This window comes from Somniosus microcephalus, unplaced genomic scaffold, assembly GCF_052327205.1.
Source record: "Somniosus microcephalus isolate GS21.2 unplaced genomic scaffold, FLI_Smic_1.0 unresolved_chr7, whole genome shotgun sequence".
Classification (NCBI taxonomy): domain Eukaryota; kingdom Metazoa; phylum Chordata; class Chondrichthyes; order Squaliformes; family Somniosidae; genus Somniosus; species Somniosus microcephalus.
This window is the reverse complement of record NW_028225185.1, coordinates 46,768,071-46,789,302: the sequence shown is the minus strand read 5'-3', so window position 1 is coordinate 46,789,302 and position 21,232 is coordinate 46,768,071.

The following is a 21,232-nucleotide window of genomic DNA, read 5'->3' as shown; positions in this document are numbered from 1 at the left end:
ATTGAATAACTCATGTTCTCCAGTGCTAAATTATTGATTGTGTTTTAATTTAAATTTAATTGATTGCTGTAACCAATCGCGCTGAGTCATTGAGTGTGGTAGTGCAGGCCTGCATCTCAGCAACTGTCATTGCGAAGGCATTGTGGGAAATGTCCGTGTTTTCTGACAGTTGGCCACACCTCTTCTCTGGAGTGAGTTACAAAAGTGCAATCAGCACCCCAGGTGGACATAGGAACAGATGTTGGCCATAAGACCCCTCGAGCCTCTTCCGTCATTCAACCAGAACATGGCTGATCTGTATCATAAGTCTATTTACTGGCGTTGTTTCTATAACCTTTCCTAAACGTGATTAACAAAAAAAATCAATCTCGGTTTTGAAATTTTCGATTGACCTCGCAGAAGAAAGCTTTTTGGCAACAGCGATTCAGATTTCCATTAATCTTTGTCTGATTAAGTCCTTCCTGGCATGATACAAGAAAGGCCAGCTCTAATTTTACGAATATACCCGCACGTTATGAACATCCAACAAGAACAATATCGATACTCTTGATCTAGCCTATACAAATCTTTAATGAGCTTAAGCAACTTAGTTGTAAAATTACTTAATCTTTTAGCTGAACCAATCCATGCTACCTATCCACATAATTGATTTTTTATAGCCTCGGTATCATTCTGTTAATACTACGCTGCCCCATGCAAGTCTAATAGATCCTTCCAGAAGCGCAGTGCCCAGAGTTGAAAGCATTAATCCAGATAAGGTCCAACTAGAGCTTTATACAACTAGAGCATATCTTCCACTACATTGTCTTTCAGCCCCTTGAGATAGAGGCTAGCATTTCATTAGAATTCAATTTACTGTTTTCCCTGTCCAATTGTTTTTAGTGATTGTTGTACATGGCCACCTAAATCTCTCTGCTCCTCCACTGCTCCTAGCCTCTCAGCATTTAGATAATACACTAAACTGTCTCACTTGGGTCCTTATTGGCTGGTCACACACTCCCTGACACTAAACTGCATCTGCCACTGCTTTGCCCTCTCACTAAATCTATCCTTGTCCCATTCCAACGTTTTGCTCGCATCTACACAACTTACTGTACTACCTACCTGTGTGTCATCAATAAAATTAGATATACTGTTCCCTATTCGCTCATCTAAGCCATTGATTAATATAGTGAAAATCTGAGGTGCCAGTACAGATCCCTGGGCGTCACGACTCGTTACAGCATGCGAATGGAATGCCTGCCCATTATCCCTGCTCTGTGTTACCTACTTACCTACCTTCTAACCAATTACCTCCCCATTTTAAAAGGTTGCCACCAATTTGGCGCACTTTCCAGGGCAAATTCTCTAATTTATTTTAACATTTGTGAGGGTGCCAGTCAGTTCCGTTTTGTAGCCTCTAGATGGCACCTTCACTTGTGTTGTTCCTTTGTTAATTGTTCCTAGTTTTCTGTGTTAATTGTTTCTAGTCGTGTTAGTTCTTAACGGCCTGTTAGTTGTTTATGGGTTTCACCTGGTTTTCTTGGTATATAAGTTTTATGGTTGTTTCACTCAGTGCTCAGTCCTCACTAGGGTGAACCAGGGAGTTAGTCTTGACAATGTTCCTTGTCTTGACTAGGTGCTCTGTGTGACTAGCCTTTCCTCTATGGCAGCTTGCCTTCACAAGCTGGCTGCCATAGTTCTCTTGAGCTCTGTATCTAAGTCTGTGTCATAGTTCTCTTGAGCTATGTATCTAAGTCTGTGTTCTAGTTCTCTTGAGCTATGTATCTAAGTCTGTGTCATAGTTCTCTTGAGCTATGTATCTAAGTCTGTGTTCTAGTTCTCTCGAGCTATGTATCTAAGTCTGTGTTTTAGTTCTCTCGAGCTATGTACCTAAGTCCGTGTTCTAGTTCTCTCGAGCTATGTACCTAAGTTTGTGTTCTAGTTCTCTCGAGCTATGTATCTAAGTCTGTGTTCTTGTCTCTGGATATAAGATGTATTTAAGTCTGTTGTTCTGTTAAGTTGCTTGTCTTGGTAAGGTGCTGTTTGGACTAGCGTGTTGCTATGTGGGAGCCGTTGGGATCTTGTCTTGAGCTTTGCATTGGTAAGCCGATTACCCTTGGGGTAGCTTGTCTGGAGTTTAGCCTCGGCAAGCCGGTTGCCCCTTGTGGTAGCTTGTCGCAAGCTCAGTATAGACAAGTGGGCTTCCTCATGGAAGCTGTCCTGAGTTCCTATCTTGACTAGCTGTTTTGTAACTTGTCTCTAGTTCTTATGTATGCTTATGTTTCTGTCTCGAGTTCTCTTGTCTCTAGTTCTTATGTATATTGTTGTGTTAATCTAGTTATGTGTGAATCTAGTAAAGTTCAAACAAAGTACGGTATATGTGTTTCTTGTCTGGTTTCTGCACTTGGGTCCAGAGCCTACCTCGCCCGGAGAGCACGGCCTCGTATTTATACGGCCCCGTGGCTCCCCAACCCTGACAACATTACTTTCTTTGATCTAAACTATGATCCATGTTGTTAGCCACGCAAATCCCAAAATGTTAGCATGAGCCAGAGGTTGTTTGGATGTGTTGATGGATCGATCTGTCATCTGCCACTGATCCCTTTCTTGATTCTCGATGGTCTTTATCGACAACGTGGCCAAGTCATCCCTCCATAACCTCAATTAAGGAATGCTTCACTTGAACCACTCCTGCTGTCCCATGCTTGAATTCCTCCTGAATTATTGCACAGCTACCTTCTGTTTCACTCTTTGCGTTCTCTGAAAGGCCCATCAAGAGCTCTGTCAATCGCTGCAATACCAATACCTCCTCCCCTCTTTTGCTGATATTTGCACCCATCGCACAAACTGAGGCATACTCTCACCCCATTCTCCACTACCCCTTTGACTCTTCAATGGATCAGTCCCTAAACAATTTATATACAGAATTACGTTTGTTTCACCGGCAGGACCTCACTAACCACATTGATTAAGGTTGGAATTATCTTGAAACACTCTGTACCTGTCCTCTAGCTGTTCGAGATTTCTGTACTGTTACCCCTAAATCTCCCTGCTCTTCCTCAGTTCTTGGCTTCACGCCTTTTACAAAATACAATGATCTACCTTTCTCAGGCCCAAGTCGATGACCACACAATTACCCACATTTCTTCACAGTTTTGCCCACTCACTTAAACTGTCAATGACCGTTTGAAACTTTCTGTTCAAATCAAGACAACGTACTGTGGCACCTAACTTAATGTTAACAGCAAACTTGGATATAGGGAGCTCTATTCCTTCGTTTACATCATCGGCGACTGTATTGAAAAGCTGGGGCCCCAGTGAACATACCTGGATGACATCACCTTTTATATTCGCTCATGGGATATGGTGGCAAGGCTTTTATTGCACATCTCTTATTGCCCTTGAGATGGTGGCGCTAAGCCAGTATTTCAGAGGCCAGTTAAGAGGCAAGCACATTGCTGTGGGTCTCGACAGACCAGGTAAGTATGGCAGGCTTCCTTCGCTAAAGGACAGACAGGTATTTATGACAATCTGGTTGTTTCATATTTACCATTACTGAAACCAGCTTTTTATTACATTTTTATCTAATTTACAGAATTTGAATTCCCCAGCTGCCGTGGTGGGATTTTGAAATCATGTCGCTGGATTATTAGTTCAGACCTACTGGATTACTGGTGCAGTAACATAAACACTATGTTACCGTCACCCTTCTATTCTGACAAAGTACCCAAGATCCCAGTCTCCGTCTCGTACCACCTAATCAATTCCTTACCCAGGTCAAAAGTTTGCCTCCTAATTCCATGCGATTCCACTTTGGACATGTGGCTCTTTATTCCTTCATCTAAGTCATTTATAACTGCTAACCCAGGACTGATTAAGGATAGTAGCAACTGGCAACCAACTTAACCTGACTTAAATTCTGTGGCAGGTGAGGGGAAATAGGTCCATTGGACGGATAGGAGAGGAAGCTGTTAACTCTACACAAACCAGTTTCAATTTGAGAGCATCATGTAATCAGTCTCTTATAGTTCAGTTGTCATTTCTTGTTATTCGTATCTCCAGCTCCATATGCCTGACTCCGGGTGCACACTGAGCTAGAGCTCAGCTGTTGTACGTGTAAGAATCATGACTTGCATTTTTCCTGGATAGGCTTTGAAGTAATCATGTCATTTTTTTCCCAACCACACACTTCTGTTTTCTCACTGCAAGAAATTCTTCGAACTGAACCATGTAGAAAAAAAAGAGAAGTCAATTAAAATTTCAAAAAACACTTTGAAGCTGCACAATTGTACACGGTTCCTCACGTCATGATGAACCGGCTCACACTCTCACTCCTGTTGGTGAGAACTACATAGAATTACATAGAATTATATTATATGCACTGCACATTAACAGGCCTTTCGGCCCAACTGTTCTGTCGATGCATATGCTCCGCACGAGGCACCTCCCACTCTTCCTCATTTATTCCTATCAGTATAACCTTCTATTCCTTTCTTCCGAAGATTTTTTTTCGAGCATACCTTAAAATATACCAGCCTATTCACCTGAACGACCTCATGTGGAAGCCAGTTCCAGATTCCAGAATCTAAGTACTCTCTGCAGTTGCTCCTGGAATATTCTCAGTTATCAGGTTATAAGTGCCACTCCTGAAACTTGAATATAAAAATATAGACTGACACTCCAAGTGCTGAGGGAGTGCTGCACTGTCAGAGGCACCATCTTTCTGATGAGAAGTTAAACAGAGACCCCTTCTGCTCTCTCAGGTGGACATAAAGGATCCCATGGCACTGTTTCACAGAATAGCAGAGGAGTTATGCACGGTGTACTTGCCAATGTTTTTCCTCAATCAACATCACTAAAACAGATTTTCTGGTCATTATCACGTTGCTGTTTGTGGGAGCTTGCTATGCAGAAATTGGCCTGCTATATTTCAACAATTTCTACAATTCAGAACTACTTCATTGACTGTAAAGCGTTTGGGACGTCCAGTTGTCATGAAAGCACTAATGAAATGCATTATTTCTTTCTTACATTTACCTTGATTCCCTTATTATCGAAAACTATATCGATCTCTGTCTTGGATATACTCAACGACTCTGGGGTTGAGCTTTCCAAATAACAAAAACCCTTTGAGCATTGACATTTCTCCTTATGCCAGTCCACAAATTGCCGACCCCTTATTCTGAGACTGAGACACCTAGTAAAAGACTCCTCAGCCAGGGGAAACATATACCCAGCGTCTACCCTGTCCAGCCCTGTAAGAATTTTAGATCTTTCAATGAGATCAACTTTCATTCTACTAAATTCTATGCAATAGAGGCCCGGTCCCCCATTACTTGCTGTACCTGCCTACTAACTTTAAGTATTTCGGTACAAGGACACCCAGGTGAATTTTTTTGGAATATCTTGCCTTTAAACTGCGCAGAGAGGCTAAAAGTTATACTAAATGACGGAAGCAACTCCCAATAACTAGTGGAAATGTTTGTCATTTCTTTTATCTCCACTGACGTGTTCCACATGATGACGTAATAGTAGGTCCCCGGGTTGCACTGACTCTTAGTTAAACAGACTGCAGCTGATGTAGAGGGGTGGCCGTTAGCAAAAGGCACTTAGCACAGAGAGATGAGTCATACCACAGTCTGTTCTGAAACATTGTGGCTGGCGCAGTCGTATATATAGTTAATTGTCGCCAATGTCATCAATGGTTCTCGCTACCTACTGAGCCACTAGAATCGTTCCAAATGCAGCTTATATCTCGACTCATCTAAAATTTAGCTTCCATTTTTTCCACAAAGAACATCCGTTCACCAACATTTCCTTGTATCCAGATAAGCTTCAATTTTGCCACAATCGAACAACTGTTGCTCATCCCATTCAGGCTACACAGGGACAGCCCAATTATGAACGCTGCCACCTGAACATTCACAAGCGTCTCCTGAATTAGGTGATGAGCTCACACACCCACCACCTAATAAAAGATGCTGCTGCCTGCAACAGTAAATGGTGATTAATAGTTTCCAAATCCAGTGACCTGCATCGTGCAACTCTCAACCTTGTGTTCAAATCCCTCCATGGCCCCGCCCCTCCCTATCTCTGTAAGCTCCTCCTGCCCGATTACCCACCGAGATCTCTTAGCTTTTGTAATTCTAGCCTCTTTGGACATCCCTGGTTTTCTGTGCTCAACCATTGGCGGCCGTGTTTCAGCTGCCGAGGCACGAGCCCTAGAATTCACTGCCTGAAATTCCCCGCTCCTCTCTCTCTTCCTTTAAGACGCACCTTAATCTCAATCTATTTGACAAAGCTTCTTGTCACCTGTCCTAATGTTTCTTTATGTCGCTCGGTGTCTTATGTTGTTTCATGACCATTGCTGTGAAATGCCTTGGTATGTTTTACTACGTTGAAGTTGCAATTTAAATGCTTGTTTTTATCGTTGGACAGGAAATTTCCCAAACAAGGTATCAGGGATTTACTCGTTCTGTGAATTTGAACGGTTCCTTTTACCCTTCAGATGCGGTCCTGGTAGATCTTATACTGAACAAATGGATGAATAAATGCCAAACACAGCCCTTTTTTTTACCGAATCTGCCTGTTCTTGGGAATATTAATTAAGTTTCGCACTCGGTGAAATTGCTGAACCAAACGGGGAATTTGTGGTTCTTGATGAACTCGCACTTGATTTGAAGTGAAGGTTAGAACTTCATTTCTTTAATTAAACTCCTCCAACCCCACCCACTTCTCTCCGGGTAAGGTGAGCTCCCAGATACAGTCTGACTTGGTTACACATGGCCGAGGAGGGGGAAATAGGATAAGGAGCAGAGCTGTACAGATGATCTTCCGCATCTTCAATCAGATGTTCCAAATAATCAGTATAGGATTGGATAACATTTCTCAATGTGTCTTTGCATTCCACTGGTGGGCACTGGTCCCATTCCAGTTCCCTTTTACTGAAGAGAGTCGGAACGCTGCACCTTATTATCATTAGCTCTGTTCTCGGCTTCATTTCTGATGATGGATGAGATTGTTTTGGATCAAGACTGTAGAATTCTGTAAATTATTACCAACTGTAAACCAGCTCAGTATGGGAATCACATTAAACATAACGGTGTACATGCATTGCATCAGAATTCCGAGCAACAACATTGCTCTCAGCTTCTGGATGTTTCAGTTTTATTTTAATAGACTGCAATGTTAATCGGATAATGGTTCCTGAGCCAACGGCATCTCACTAAAAGAGCCCACAGGAGGGCTGTTTCGCAAAAGAGCGAAACATTGATCTAGACAGTAGGGGGCGCTCTTCTGAGACTTGAGCTGTGTAACTTTGTTGTTGTAATTTGCTGTCCTGTGCATGACTTTTAAGTACTTGATGCTGACACTGAGAGCCTGATGTGGGAAAATATTACTTCCCAGCACTGGAGATCCTGACCGCGATGGGAACTGAGGTTCTAACTAAACACAAATGATTGGCTGTGTTGTTCCGGGTACATAGTCCAATAAAGACATATCATCCCGGGACTATTTTCCAATATTATAACGTTACCAGTTTGAATCTTAGAGTTCCAATCTATATTGCATTCCAGGTTGTACGAAACTGAGTGCTGTTTCTTTAATTGTGGGACTGCCTCACTTCCTCCCAGCCTCTGCTTCCACTCTCACTGTCTCCACGGTTCCAGGTAGGATATTCTGCGAGGCAGAGCAAGAGACTCAGTCGCTGTTCCTTAAAGCTCTCATTTCTCAAAGCTCTAGAACATGGATATAGCCACCTTGTAAATGCTGTTTGCTGAGTCATGAAAATTTTTATAACTGAATTAGTGGATTCCGGGTCTGTGAGGTATCGGACTGGGCAAATGTAAGCAGGAGAGTGGGACTGAGCCCGCTGGTGGCAGATCTCCGGTAGCTCAGTGGATGAAACAAACACCTAGTTTGGTGTGGAGCAATTTAGATTGGCATGCTATCGGAGCAGTTTTATGCTCGTGCAGAATTCTCAGTGGGTAACGTTTTGAAAGTGTAGCTGGGATTAATTCTTGGTGTAGGGCGGAGATTGAAGCAGAGAGAGTGCCCGCTACTGATCATTACTGCATGGCTCTGTTGTAAAGTGTTCATTAGTGGGTGTCCACTGAGGACACTGTCAGGGTCCATGTTTGCACATTCTGTTATCAGCCTGTTAATGGACACACAGCATTTGATCTCAGACATGGAGTGTGTCCGCTCTATCCAAGGGCAAAACATAATAGTGCCGCCCATACAATTGAGTTCCAGGGTGAGTTGCCTCCTTCATAAAAAGAAGGGGAAAGATTTGAGTTGTTGAAAAAAAATGCACAATATCAGCTGATGAGGTTTGAGGTTTCACAAATATGTTCAGCTGAAGTGAATGTTATTCTGTCGGTTCTGTACTGCATGGTAATTTGCAGAATAAAACAGGAATGTGTGAAGTGTGCAAAGTCAATACTTTCCGACTGCCACAGCCACATTCTTGATTTGTGATTTTATGATTCGGGAGATTTGCAGAGAGAAAGAGGAGAAGAAAATAGTCAGTGGATATTCCAGTAAATATATTCTTTGTTCTGCCATTGGTTCTGAGATACTGTTCTTTCTGTCATCAGCTTAGTTCCTCTTTCTTTGAACTAAAGCTCCTTCGAGCTGAAACCGCTGCCTTCCGTTTTGAAATTTAACTTCTGTCACTTTTCTCTTCAGTACTGACCATTTGCCGTGTGTTTGCTTATTCCCATTCTCTTTTCCATCTTGCATCTCAATTTAAGGCGCTTTGTGATATTTGTGAGTTTGTCTGTACTCTGTACAATTGAAGTGTTTTGGTGAATAATTCAGGCAGTTTTCACATCTAAGACTTTAAGTTCACTTCCTCATTCAGTCTGCTGGAGCTGAGCATCTCACTGAGATATAGATCTGCATAGTGGGCGGAGAATCATGTCCTTCAATAAACACAGTGCTAGAGCTGTCCTTTGGAGCTCAGAATTTATTCTTAAGCTACAATATTATCAATCGCAATTCACATCGTTACTGCCTCCATTAATTCCATAATGGAGCTCCACCACTTGCATTTCCATTTTCTTCTGTGGTGTGGAGGTCTGTAAAGATGCTCAGTATTTGCACACAGACTCCACCGAGCTGCTTTCCTTTGTCTTTCAGTGATGGTTTCACTCAGTCACAAAATTTAACTGTTCTGTATTTTCACTCTGTTTTGTGTCAGTGAACCCAAGGGCACATCTTGATAATTGCCAGGGATTGTTGGAATTATTTTATAAAGGGACATTTCTATCGACCTTATTTAGTTAGAACCATTGAATCTTACAGCACAGATGCCGGTCAATTGGCCGATTGTGGCCGTTTTGTTTATTTGAAAGCTTTCAAATTTAGTCCCACACTCGAGCTTTTCTCCCATAACCATGATAATTCGTCCTCTTCAAATACAGGACGAATTGACTTTGGAAAGATCCTATGGAATCTGATTCCAGCACCACCTCAGGTGGTGCGTTCCCGATCTTAACAACAACTTCTTCAAATAATTTCGCCTCATTTCCACTCTCGGCCATTCGCATTTATTTTAAATCGATGACTTCTGGTTGCCAACCGACTGTCAAGCAGCATGAGTTGATCCATACAGGCTCTATAGAAAGCCTGCATTATGTAGAGTACCTCTAGCTGCCGTCCCTTTCGTCTTTAAGGAGAACAATTCTAGCTTCTCCAATTGAAGTCTTCATCCTTCTGGACCCTGATCAAGGACATCAATTCCTCCCTAAAGTATGGTGCAAAGACACAATAATCCAGCTGAGGCCTTTTGAACGTGCCCCGTCACCTTCAATGATTTGGGAATATGCAGCCCCCGAACCACAAAATAGTACAATTTGGATTATACTGCCTCTCTATGTGGTTTCTTCTAATGCTCATCACTTCAATGTTAGCCACAGTAAATTGTATCTGCCATTTGTCGGTACATTTTTCACTCTGACTATATGCTCCTGAAAACAGAGAGTCGGGATAAATGGATCATTTTCAGGTTGGCAAAATGTAACTGGTGGGCTGCCACAGGGATCAATGCTGGGGCATCAACTATTTACAATCTATATTAATGATTTGGATGAAGGGACGGACTATAATGTAGCCATATTTGCTGATGAAAAAAAGATAGGTGGGAAAGCAAATTGTGTGGGGGATGCAAAGAATCTCCAAAGGGATATAGATCTGCTAAGTGAGTGGGCCAATTCTGGCAGATGGAGTTTAATGCGGGAAAATGCGAGGTTATCCACTTCGGTGGGAAAAATAAAAAAGCTAATTAATATGTAAATGGGGAGAGATTACAAAATGCTGAGGTTCAGAGGGATCTGGGGGTCCTTGCACATAAATCACAAAAAGTTAGCATGCAGGCAGTGCAAGCAATTATGAAGGCCAATGTAATATTGACCGTTATTGCAAAGGGAATGGAGTATAAAAGTTAGGAATTCCTGTTACAACTGTACAGGGCATTGGTGAGACCACAACTGGAGTATTGTGTACAGTTTTGGTCTTCTTATTTAAGGAAGGATTTACGTGCATTGGAGGCAGCGCAGAGAAGGTTCCCGAGTTTGATTCCGGAGATGAAGGGGTTGTCTTATGAAAAAAGGTTGAGCAGGTTGCGCCTATATTCATTGGAGTTTAGAAGAATGAGAGGTGATGTTATTGAAGCATATAAGATTCTGAAGGGGCTTGACAGGGTAGATGCAGTGATGCTGTTTCCCCTCGTGGGGGAATCTAGAACTACAGGCCATCATTTCAGAATAAGTGGAATCCTTTTTAAATCGGAAATGAGGAGCAATTTCTTCTCTCAGAGGGTCGTGAATCTTTGGAATTCTCTTCCCCAGTGAGTTGTAGAGTGATATACCTATCAATTCATCCAATGAAAAGTGACGAGTTAAGATAGTAACTATAGGTTATAATTGGCTAAATAACAGAGCCCACCCTCGTGGGCGATCGGGTCCAACAAGGAGGAATACCAGCCAGTCGACCACCTTTATACCTGGGCAAGCAGGCGGAGCCATGGGCGGAGTCAGCTGTGGTCAGCCCAGGTATAACAGCGTGACAAGAGGTGACCTTGTGTAGTGACACAACAGTGTAAACAGTGATAACCATAGTGTAACGATATAAACAGTGATAACCATAGTGTAACGATAGTGAACGATAAAAGTGGTTTACCACATTCACCCCTTGTTCAGATTTGAGTCCGGCGGGGTGAAGTGTACTACCAATTCGGGTATGTCAGTCTGTCCGGAGGCCTCGTAAGTCTTTCTGATCGGCGCAGCAGCGGCAGCGGTGATGCAGTATCCGATGTTAATGCTGGTGTCTGTGTGGTCGGCGAAGTCTCGTGGGGTTCCGGCATGCCGTCTACATGGGCTGGATTTGGGGGGGGGTAACGGTGGTGTCTCAGGGGTGCCTGAGGGTGCAAGGTCTCGTAAGGAGACTGTGTCCTCCCGCCCGTCTGGTTATGCCACATAGGCGTACTGGGGGTTGGCGTGCAGGAGGTCCACCCTCTCGACCAGGGGGTCCATTTTATGGGCCCTCACGTGCTTTCGCAGCAAGACGGGCCCCGGAGAAGTCAGCCATGTTGGTAGCGAGGTTCCCGTAGTCGACTTTCTGGTGAAAACAAACATTCGTTCATGGGGGGTGGCGTTAATGGCCGTGCAAAGCAGTGACTGGATGGAATGCAGCGCTGCCGGGAGGACTTCCTGCCAGCGAGAGGTTGGCAGGCCCTTGGACTTTAAGGCTAAGAGAACGGCCTTCCAGACAGTCGCGTTCTCTCTTTCCACCTGGCCGTTCCCTCGGGGGTTGTAGCTGGTGGTCCTGCTTGCAGCAATGTCTCTCGCTAGTAGGAACTGGCGAAGTTCCTCGCTCATGAATGATGAGCCCCGGTCGCTATGTATATGGTTCGGGAACCCGAACAAGGCGAAGAGGTCGTTCAGGCATTTGATGACCGTGGTACTGGTCATGTCTGGGCAGGGGAAGGCAAAGGGGAAACGGGAGTACTCATCAATGATGTTGAGGAAGTACACATTACGGTCAGAGGACGGGAGGGGCCCCTTAAAATCGATGCTCAAGCGCTCGAAGGGGCGGGTGGCCTTGATCAGGCTTGCTCTGTCCGGCCTAAAGAAATGCGGTTTGCATTCGGCACAGGTTTGGCAGTTCCTGGTCATGGTCCTGACCTCCTCGATGGAGTAGGGTAGGTTGCGGGCCTTAATGAAGTGGTAAAGTCTGGTGACCCCGGGGTGGCAGGGGTCATTGTGGAGGGTCTGCAGTCTATCAATTTGCGCGTTGGTGCATGTACTTCGTGATAGAGCATCTGGGGGTTCGTTCAGTTTACCCGGCCGGTACAAGATATCATAATCATAGGTGGAGAGCTCGATTCTCCACCTCAAGATCTTGTCGTTCTTGATTTTGCCCCTCAGCTTGTTATTAAACATAAAAGCGACCGAACGCTGGTCGGTGAGGATTGTAAATCGTTTGCCTGCCAGGTAATGCCTCCAGCATCTTACTGCCTCCACGATCGCCTGGGCCTCCTTCTCGACCGAAGAGTGTCGGATCTCAGGGCCCTGGAGGGTCCTTGAGAAGAAGGCCACAGGTCTCCACGCCTGGTTAAGGGTTGCTGCTAGGGCGAAGTCGGATGCATCGCTCTCCACTTGGAAAGGGATGGACTCATCCACCGCATGCATTGTGGCCTTAGCAATGTCTCCCTTTATGAGGGAGAAGGCTGCGCACGCTTCTGCCATCAGGGGGAAGGAGGTTGACTTCATGAGTGGTCTGGCTTTGTCCGCATAATTCGGCACCCGTTGGGCATAGTAAGCGAAGAGCCCCAGGGTTCTCTTCAGCGCCTTTGGACAGTGGGGGAGTGGAAGCTCCATGAGGGGGCGCATTCTTTCGGGGTTGGGGCCAATGACACCGTTCTCTACTACGCAGCCGAGGATGGCGAGACGCGAGGTGTTAAACACGCATTTCTCCGTATTGTAAGTGAGGTTCAGCCGTTCGGCCGTACGGAGGAATTTCTCCAGATTAACATCGTGGTCCTGCCGGTCGCGGCCACAGATGGTGACGTTATCTAGATAAGGGAACGTGGCCTGCAGCCCGTTCTGGTCAACCATCCAGTCCATCTCCCTTTGGAAGACCGAAACCCCGTTGGTGACGCCGAAGGGAACCCTAAGGAAGTGGTAGAGACGGCCATTCGCCTCGAAGGCGGTATACTGGCGGTCCTCTGGGCGGATAGGGAGTTGGTGATAGGCCGACTTAAGGTCGATGGTGGAGAATACCCGGTACTGTGCAATCTGATTGACCATATCAGATATGCGGGGAAGGGGGTATGCGTCCAGCTGGGTGTACCGGTTTATGGTTTGGCTGTAGTCAATGACCAGGTGGTTTTTATTGCCGGTCTTAACGACTACGACCTGCGCACGCCAGGGGCTGTTGCTCCTCTCGATGATGCCCTCCTTCAGGAGACGCTGCACATCAGAGCTAATAAAAGCTCTGTCCCCGGCGCTGTACCGCCTGCTGTTGGTGGCGACGGGTTTACAGTCGCGGGTGAGGTTAGCGAACAGGGAGGGGGGCGGGACCTTGAGGGTGGATAGGCCGCAGGTGGTACACGGTGGGCAATTTAAAGGCTGCTGGTTGTCGACTGTGAGTGGAGGGAGGGGTCCACCGTATGCCAAAGAGACACTTTGAAGGTGGGATTGAAAGTCCAGCCCTAGTAGGACGGCAGCGCAGGGCTGGGGCAGGATGAGAAGTTTAAAATTTTTATACTCCGTGCCCCTAACCGACAGGGTCACATGACAGTAGCCGCTGATGTCTGTAGAATGGGACCTCGATGCCATCGAGATCCGGTTGTGCATTGGCCGGACAGTGAGGGAGTAGTGGCTCACCGTGTCTGGATGGATGAAACTCTCCGTACTTCTGCTGTCGAACAGGCAGGTCGTGGCGTGGCCGTTTACTTTGATGTCCATCATGGATTTGGACAGGTGATGCGGGCGAGCTTGGTCCAGTGTGACGGAGGCTAGTGTATGGCTGAGCGAGCTGCTGTAGTCTGCGGGTGAGGCGGTGGTCGGGTCTGGAGACAAGGTGGCGGTCGAGTGTGGTGGGCAAAATGGCGGCGCCCACGACGTTGAATAAAATGGCGGAGAAGATGGCCGCCCCCACAATTCACATGAGGCATTGCTGGCGTCGGTGGCCTTGATCAAAGAAGGCCGCCCCCACGACTCACACGAGGGGATACTGGCATCTGTGGCCTTGATGAAAGATGGCCGCCCCCACAACTCGCATGAGGCACTGCTGGCATCTGTGGCTCTCCCCCTGCATGCCTTCGCAAAGTGACCTTTCTTGTGGCAATTGGAGCAAGTCGCATTTCTTGCAGGGCAGCGCGTCCTCGGGTGTTTCGCCTGGCCACAGAAGAAGCAGCCGGCGGCCTGATTGCAGGGCTCCGATGTCGCAGCCGGTACCGGGGGTGGCGGTCCCGATCGGTTCTGGGACGCCGATGCTGAGGTAGGTCCCAGAGGCGGCGGTGCGAGGGGTATTGCAGCCGGGGTTGGGCCGGAGTCCCAGGGTCGCGCAGCACAGTACCTGGAGTACGCCTCGAGGTCCTGATGGGCCACTTCCAGAGAGTGAGCGAGGGCTGCAGTTGTATTCAGGTCGAGGTCCTTTGATTCGAGCAGTCTTTGCGATGAGTAGTCGGGCCGAAGGCCTTTCACGAAGGCATCGCAGATATTCCCTTCAGTATTTTCTGCAGCCGTTACAGCTTTAAAGTCACAGTCCCTGCTGAGTGTTTGTAGCGCCCGTAAAAATTCATCTACAGACTCTCCTGGCTGTTGCGAGCGGGATCTTAGGAGATGTCTGGCATACATAGAGTTTACCGGGCTCCGGTACTGCTCTTTCAGCAGGCTGAGGGCGTCCTCGTATGTAGTAAGGTCCTGGATGAATGCAAATACTTTAGGGCTCACTTGGGCGGTCAGGACTCTTAGTTTGGATCCCGGAGGCACGCTGGATTCTCCCAGGTAGGATTCGAAACTGCTCAGCCAGTGTTTGAAGTCGAGGGCTGAGTTCGCTGCCTGTGGGTTTAGACCCAGGTACGGCGGTCGGAGGGCTCGCAGCCAGGCCGGCTGCTGTGGCTGTTGTAGCTGGCCGTTTGGCTGGTCGTTTTGCTGCTCCGATCCACTCATTTCAAAATTTAGCCAATAAAATTGATATACCTATCAATTCATCCAATGAAAAGCGACGAGTTAAGATAGTAACTATAGGTTTTTATTGGCTAAATAACAGAGCCCACCCTCGTGGGCGATCGGGTCCAACAAGGAGGAATACCAGCCAGTCCACCACCTTTATACCTGGGCAAGCAGGCGGAGCCATGGGCGGAGTCAGCTGTGGTCAGCCCAGGTATAACAGCGTGACAAGAGGTGACCTTGTGTATTGACACAACAGTGTAAACAGTGATAACCATAGTGTAACGATATAAACAGTGATAACCATAGTGTAACGATAGTGAACGATAAAAGTGGTTTACCACATGGAGGCTGGGTAATTGAATATATTTAAGGTGGACATAGACAGATTCCTGAAAGCTAAGGAAGTCAAGGGTTATGGGGAGCGGACAGGGAAGTGGAATTGAGGCCGAGCTCAGGTCAGCCATGATCTTATTGAATGGCAGAGCAGGCTCAAGGGGCCAAATGACCTACTACTGCTCCTACGTGTTATGTTCTTTTGTTCTTAATTCTGCTACTACCCTGCTCACTATTTACAACGTTACTAAATTTGGAATCAAACTCAATATTAAAAATTTTACTCCTTACACCCAATTCCAGGAAATGTATCTATAAACAAATCAATAGTCTTAATACCGACTCCTGGGAGATAATACTGTCTAATTCTCAACAGTCAGAAAAAAACATTCGTTTAGTACATCTCTCCGCCTCCTCTCCCTTAGCCAATTATGTAATCAAGTTACCACCGCCCCGTCAATACCATGTGCCACTACTTTTCGAATGAGTCTGTTGTCTGCTACTTTATCAAATGCTTTTTGAATGACTGGATATGCAACATCTAATTCCCTACCGTTATCAATCCTCCCTGTTACTTCATTACAGAACTCAATCATGTTAGTGATACATGATTTAACTTTAAGAAATCTGTGCTGGCTGCCCCTTATTAACCCATGCCCCTCTCAGTGAGAATTAATTTTGTTCCTGTTCAAGGTGTCCAGTAGTTTTAACATAAGAACATAAGAAATAGGAGCAGGAGTCGGCTTTTGGTCCTTCAAGCCTGCTCCACCATTGAATAAGATCACGGCAGAGCTTCTACCTCATCTCCACTTTCCTGCACTATCCGCATATCCCTTGATTCCCTTAATATTCAAAAGTCTATCAATCTCTGTCTTGAATATTCTCAACGACTGAGTCTCCACATTCCACTGGGGTAGAGATTTCCGAAGATTAACTAACAGCTAAGTGAAACAACTGGCCGACCCGTTATCCTGAGACTGTGACCATTAGTTCTGGACTGCCCAGCCAGGGGAAACAGCCTCCCTGCATCTACCCTGTCAAGCACTCCAAGATTTTTGTATGGTTAAATGAGATCACCTCTCAATCTTCTAAACTCAGTAAAATGTAGGCCGAGTCTGCTCAATCTAGCCTCATAGGACAATAGCCCCATTCCAGGAACAAGTCTAGAGAACCTTTGTTGCCTGATCCCTAGTTGGCTCCTGAACACCCCGATCTGGGAATCTATTTTTCATACATTCCACGATTTCGTGCTCTATGTTGTTACTACAAATTTCGTTTGCACAGTCTATATATAGATTAAAGTGCCCCATGATTACTGTATTACCCTTATTACAAGCGCCTCTAATTACCTGATTTATACGCTGCCGTACATTTCAACTATTTCTTGGGAGTCTATAAACAACACCCACCAATTTTTTCTGCCCCTTGCTGTGTTTTAGCTCCACCCAAACGGATTCTAGTTCTGGATTTTCGGAGCTAACTTCCTTTATCTCTACTTTCTTTCTCCCATCCTTTATTATCAGGGCTAGCCTTCCTCCTTTTCCATTTTGCCCATCTCTTCTCAAAGGTAAGTATCCTGGAATATTCAGTTCCCAACCTTGAGCAATTTGTAGCCACGACTCCATTATTGCTATCAGAGCAAACCTGTTAATTTCTGTCAGCGCTTTTAATTCATCGATTTTCTTGTGAATGCTTCGCGCAAACAGTTATAGTCCCTTTAGCTTTGATTTATTTCTATTTTTCCCTGATGTCAAATTAGTCACTGATAACTTATTACCTTTGTTACTCTCTCTGCCCCTTCCACTCTGCTTATTTTTATCCCAAACCCTACTCTGCACTGGAGCATTGACATTGCTCTCGCTGCTTTTCAACTTACTCTTTCCTGAATCAACCCGCCCCCCTCCATTCAATAATTTAAAGCCCTGTCTACTGACCTAGTTTTTCAGTTCACCAGATCACTGGTCCCAACCCGGTTTAAGTGGAGCCCGTCCCAACGGAACAGCTCCCCCTTTCCACTGTACTGGTGCCAGAGTCCCATGAACTGAAACTCCTTCATAAGGACAGAAGTACCTAAGAAGTGGGGGCAGGGGAAGGACATTTGGACATTCGAGCCAGCTCCACCATTCAATAAGATCAAGGCTGATCTGATCTAGGCCTCAACGCCACTTTTATGCCCGCTTCCCATTACACTTGACTCCGTTTTCATTCAAAATCTGTCAATATCCACCTTAAAAATAATCAGTGACATAGCTCTCTAGTGAAGAGACTTCCAAAGACTCACGACCCTCTGAGAGCAGAAATTCCTCCTTATTTCCAATTTAAAAGGGTGCCCTTTATTCTGAAACTATGCTCAGATTCCACCCGAGGGGATATATCCTCCCTCCATCAACCCTGTCGAGCCCCTTCAGAATCTTATATGGTTCAATATGATCCCTCCTCATTCTTCTAATCTCCAATAAGAATAGGCCCAACCTGCTAAACCTTTCATCATAAGATAACCCCTTTATCTCCGGAATCAACCTCATGAACCTTCTCTGAACTGCCTTCAATGCAAATATATCCTTACTTAAATAAAGAGACCAGAACTGTACGCAGTACACGAGGTATGGTCGCAGCAACGCCCTCACAAACCATTCTTTGGGGCACACATTTAAACGTCTAATCTGTTTGCCCTATGCCAATTTGCGTGTGTTCAAGTAACAATATGAATATTTGTACATTTGATGTTCTGCACTTTAATTTGGATCCTAGCTCATCAAACGCCCTCAACAAAACCGCATTCCTAGTTCTACTATATCGCTGGTTACTACATGAATCAAGTTGCTCTCTAGCTGTGGGGTGATGTCTTTATTCCTGGCACCGGGTGGGCAACACAACCTCCGGAACTCTCGGTCGAGGCTGCAGAGAACAGTACCTATCACCCCTGACTATGCTGTCATCTAAACAACTACATTCCCTTTCACTCCCCCCCACTGGAATGGGCTCCTGCACCATTGTGCTATTGTCAGCTTGCTATTCCATCCTTCAGGCTTTTCCTTCATCTACACAGGCAGTTAAAACTCATACCTATTGGTTAGGCAAAGGCTGAGGTACCTGCAGCACTGTACCAGGGGTCCCCTTAAATGCCAGAGTTGCAGTCACACCCTCCTGTCCCTTACAACTAACCAGACCTGTTCCATTTCCTAACACAACGGGCGTAACTGCCTCCTGGATAAAAGTGTGCAGTTAACTCTCCCCATCCCTGATGCCCCGCAATGTCTGTACCTCAGACTCCAGCTTGCAAACCCTGAGCTGAACGTCCTCAAGATGCAAACGTGGTTGTTCGGGATCAGAATGCTCTCCAACATCTCCTACATGCTGCAGTTGCAGCACACCACCTGCACTGCCATCCCTATATGAGCGTGTTTTAAGTAATTACATTTAATTAAATTTGTAATTAGGTAACTTTGTTTACAGTGCAGTTTCTTGACTTGTCACTTGTTCTAGATTAAGTTAAGGGTACTGAAATTAAATATCTACCTGTAACACAAAGCACCACAACTGAAGGTAGACTGGTTAACCTGTAATTACCATGTTTATCGCACTTTGCTTTTTGGACAAGCATGTAACATGTGTAAACATTCAGTTCTTTGACAAAACGCAAATTTCAAAGTAGGATTTGAAGAATGTGGGAAGAACTTCTGCTATCTGCACCATAGCTTCCTTCAGCAACATAAGATGCATTCGATATTGACTGGGTAACTTGGTAAGTTTGTCTGATGCCGAACTACTTAGCAGCTAACTTCTATCTATACTTGCCGTATACAATATATTTACTCCCCCTCGTCTGCTGTATCATTAACTTCATCCTCTTCTTTTGTGAAGACAGATGCAAATATTTCATTCATTACCTCATTCATGCCCCCTGCTTCCACAACAATAATCTTATCGGCCTTACCATTCTTTTATCTATCTTTTCAGTTTTTACATTAATCAAATATTTTTGTGTTCCATTTTATGTTACCCGCTAATCTTGTTTCATAAACTCACATTTCCCTCCTTATATCATTTAAAAAATTCCAACTGCACTCTTCGGATTCTATGCAGTGTTCTGCTGCATTCTGCACCAGATATTTGTAATAGGCTTCCTGTTTCTGCATAATTTAACCTGTACTCTGTTTGCCATCCAGTATCTCTAGCCTTTGAAGCCCCATCTTTCCTCCTTATGGGCGGATGTTTGGTTTGTACCGAGGAGAAATACTCCAGATTCTCCACTGTCTCCACATAACTGAAGTCCCCCATCCCTGGAACCATTATGCTAAAATTTCCCTGAAACTTCTCTTCCATAAGGAGAACAATCCCAGTTTCAATAGTCTCTCCACTTAACTGAAGTGCATCATCCCTGGAACGATTCTGGTCAGTATCCTTTGAACCATTTCCAAGGCCGTGATATATTCCTAATGTGTGGTGTCCAGAATGGGAGACAATGCTCCAGCTGAGGCCTAACCAGTGATTGACAAGAGTTTAGCAAAACTCCTTCCTTTTGTACTTTATGTCTCTACATTTACAGCCAATGCTCTTAAGCGTTTTTTTACAGATTAATAAATCTTCAATACATAAAAGCTACTACCAGTAATAGTGACCATTAAACTACAGGATGGTCACAAAAAAACTTCTTGTTCATTAAAGCCTCTTCGTGGGGGAAATCTGCCGTCATTACCTGGTGTGGACTGACCAGCAGCAGCAGCGATAGCGGCCCTGGTTGGAGGCACAGTGCAGAGACCGAGGATTTAAGGAGCAGGGAGTGGCAGAGCGGCCCAGAAACACTAGCGGCAGCAGCAAGAGCGGCCCTGTGTGGTACTGAGCGCAGAGACAGAGGATTTAGGAGCGGGGAGAGAGAGTGATGTGCAGCCTCACTGGCGGCAGCAGCGAGAGCAGCCCTGGGTATAAACTGAGCGCAGAGACATCGGAGTTAATTAGCGGGGAGAGAGAAAGCACCCCAGACTCACTGGCGGCAGCAGAGATCTCGGTCACAGAATCACAGAAATCACAGAAACCTCACAGTACAGATAGAGGCCATCCTGGGTGGAGACTGTGCGCAGAGACTGAGGAGTTAATTGGCGGGGAGAGAGACAGTGGCCCAGACTCACTGGCGGCAGCAGAGAGTGCTGCCCTGGTTGGAGACTGAGCACAGAGACCGAGGATTTAGGGAGCGGGGAGTGAGAGAGCGGCCCAGAAACACCGGAGACAGCAGTGCGAGCAGCCCTGGGTGGAGAGTGAGCACAGAGACCGAGGAGTTAGTGAGCGGGGAGCGAGAGAGCGGCCCAGACACACCGGAGGCAGCAGTGAGAGCAGCCCTGGGTGGAGAGTGAGCACAGACACCGAGGAGTTAGGAAGAAGGGAGCGAGAGAGCTGCCCAGACACACGAGAGGCAGCAGTGAGAGCAGCCCTGGGTGGAGACTGAGCACAGAGACCGAGGAGTTAGGGGGCGGGGAGCGAGAGAGCAGCCCAGACACCCCGGAGGCAGCAGTGATAGCAGCCCTGGGTGGAGAGTGAGCACAGAGACCGAGGAGTTAGGGAGCAGGGAGCAAGAGAGCTGCCCAGACACACGAGAGGCAACAGTGAGAGCAGCCCTGGGTGGAGACTGAGCAGGGATACCGAGGATTTAAGGAGCGTAGAGAGAGAGAGCGGCCCTGGGTGGTGACTGAGCGCGGGACCAAGGAGTTAAGGAGCGTGGAGAGGGAGAAGTGAGA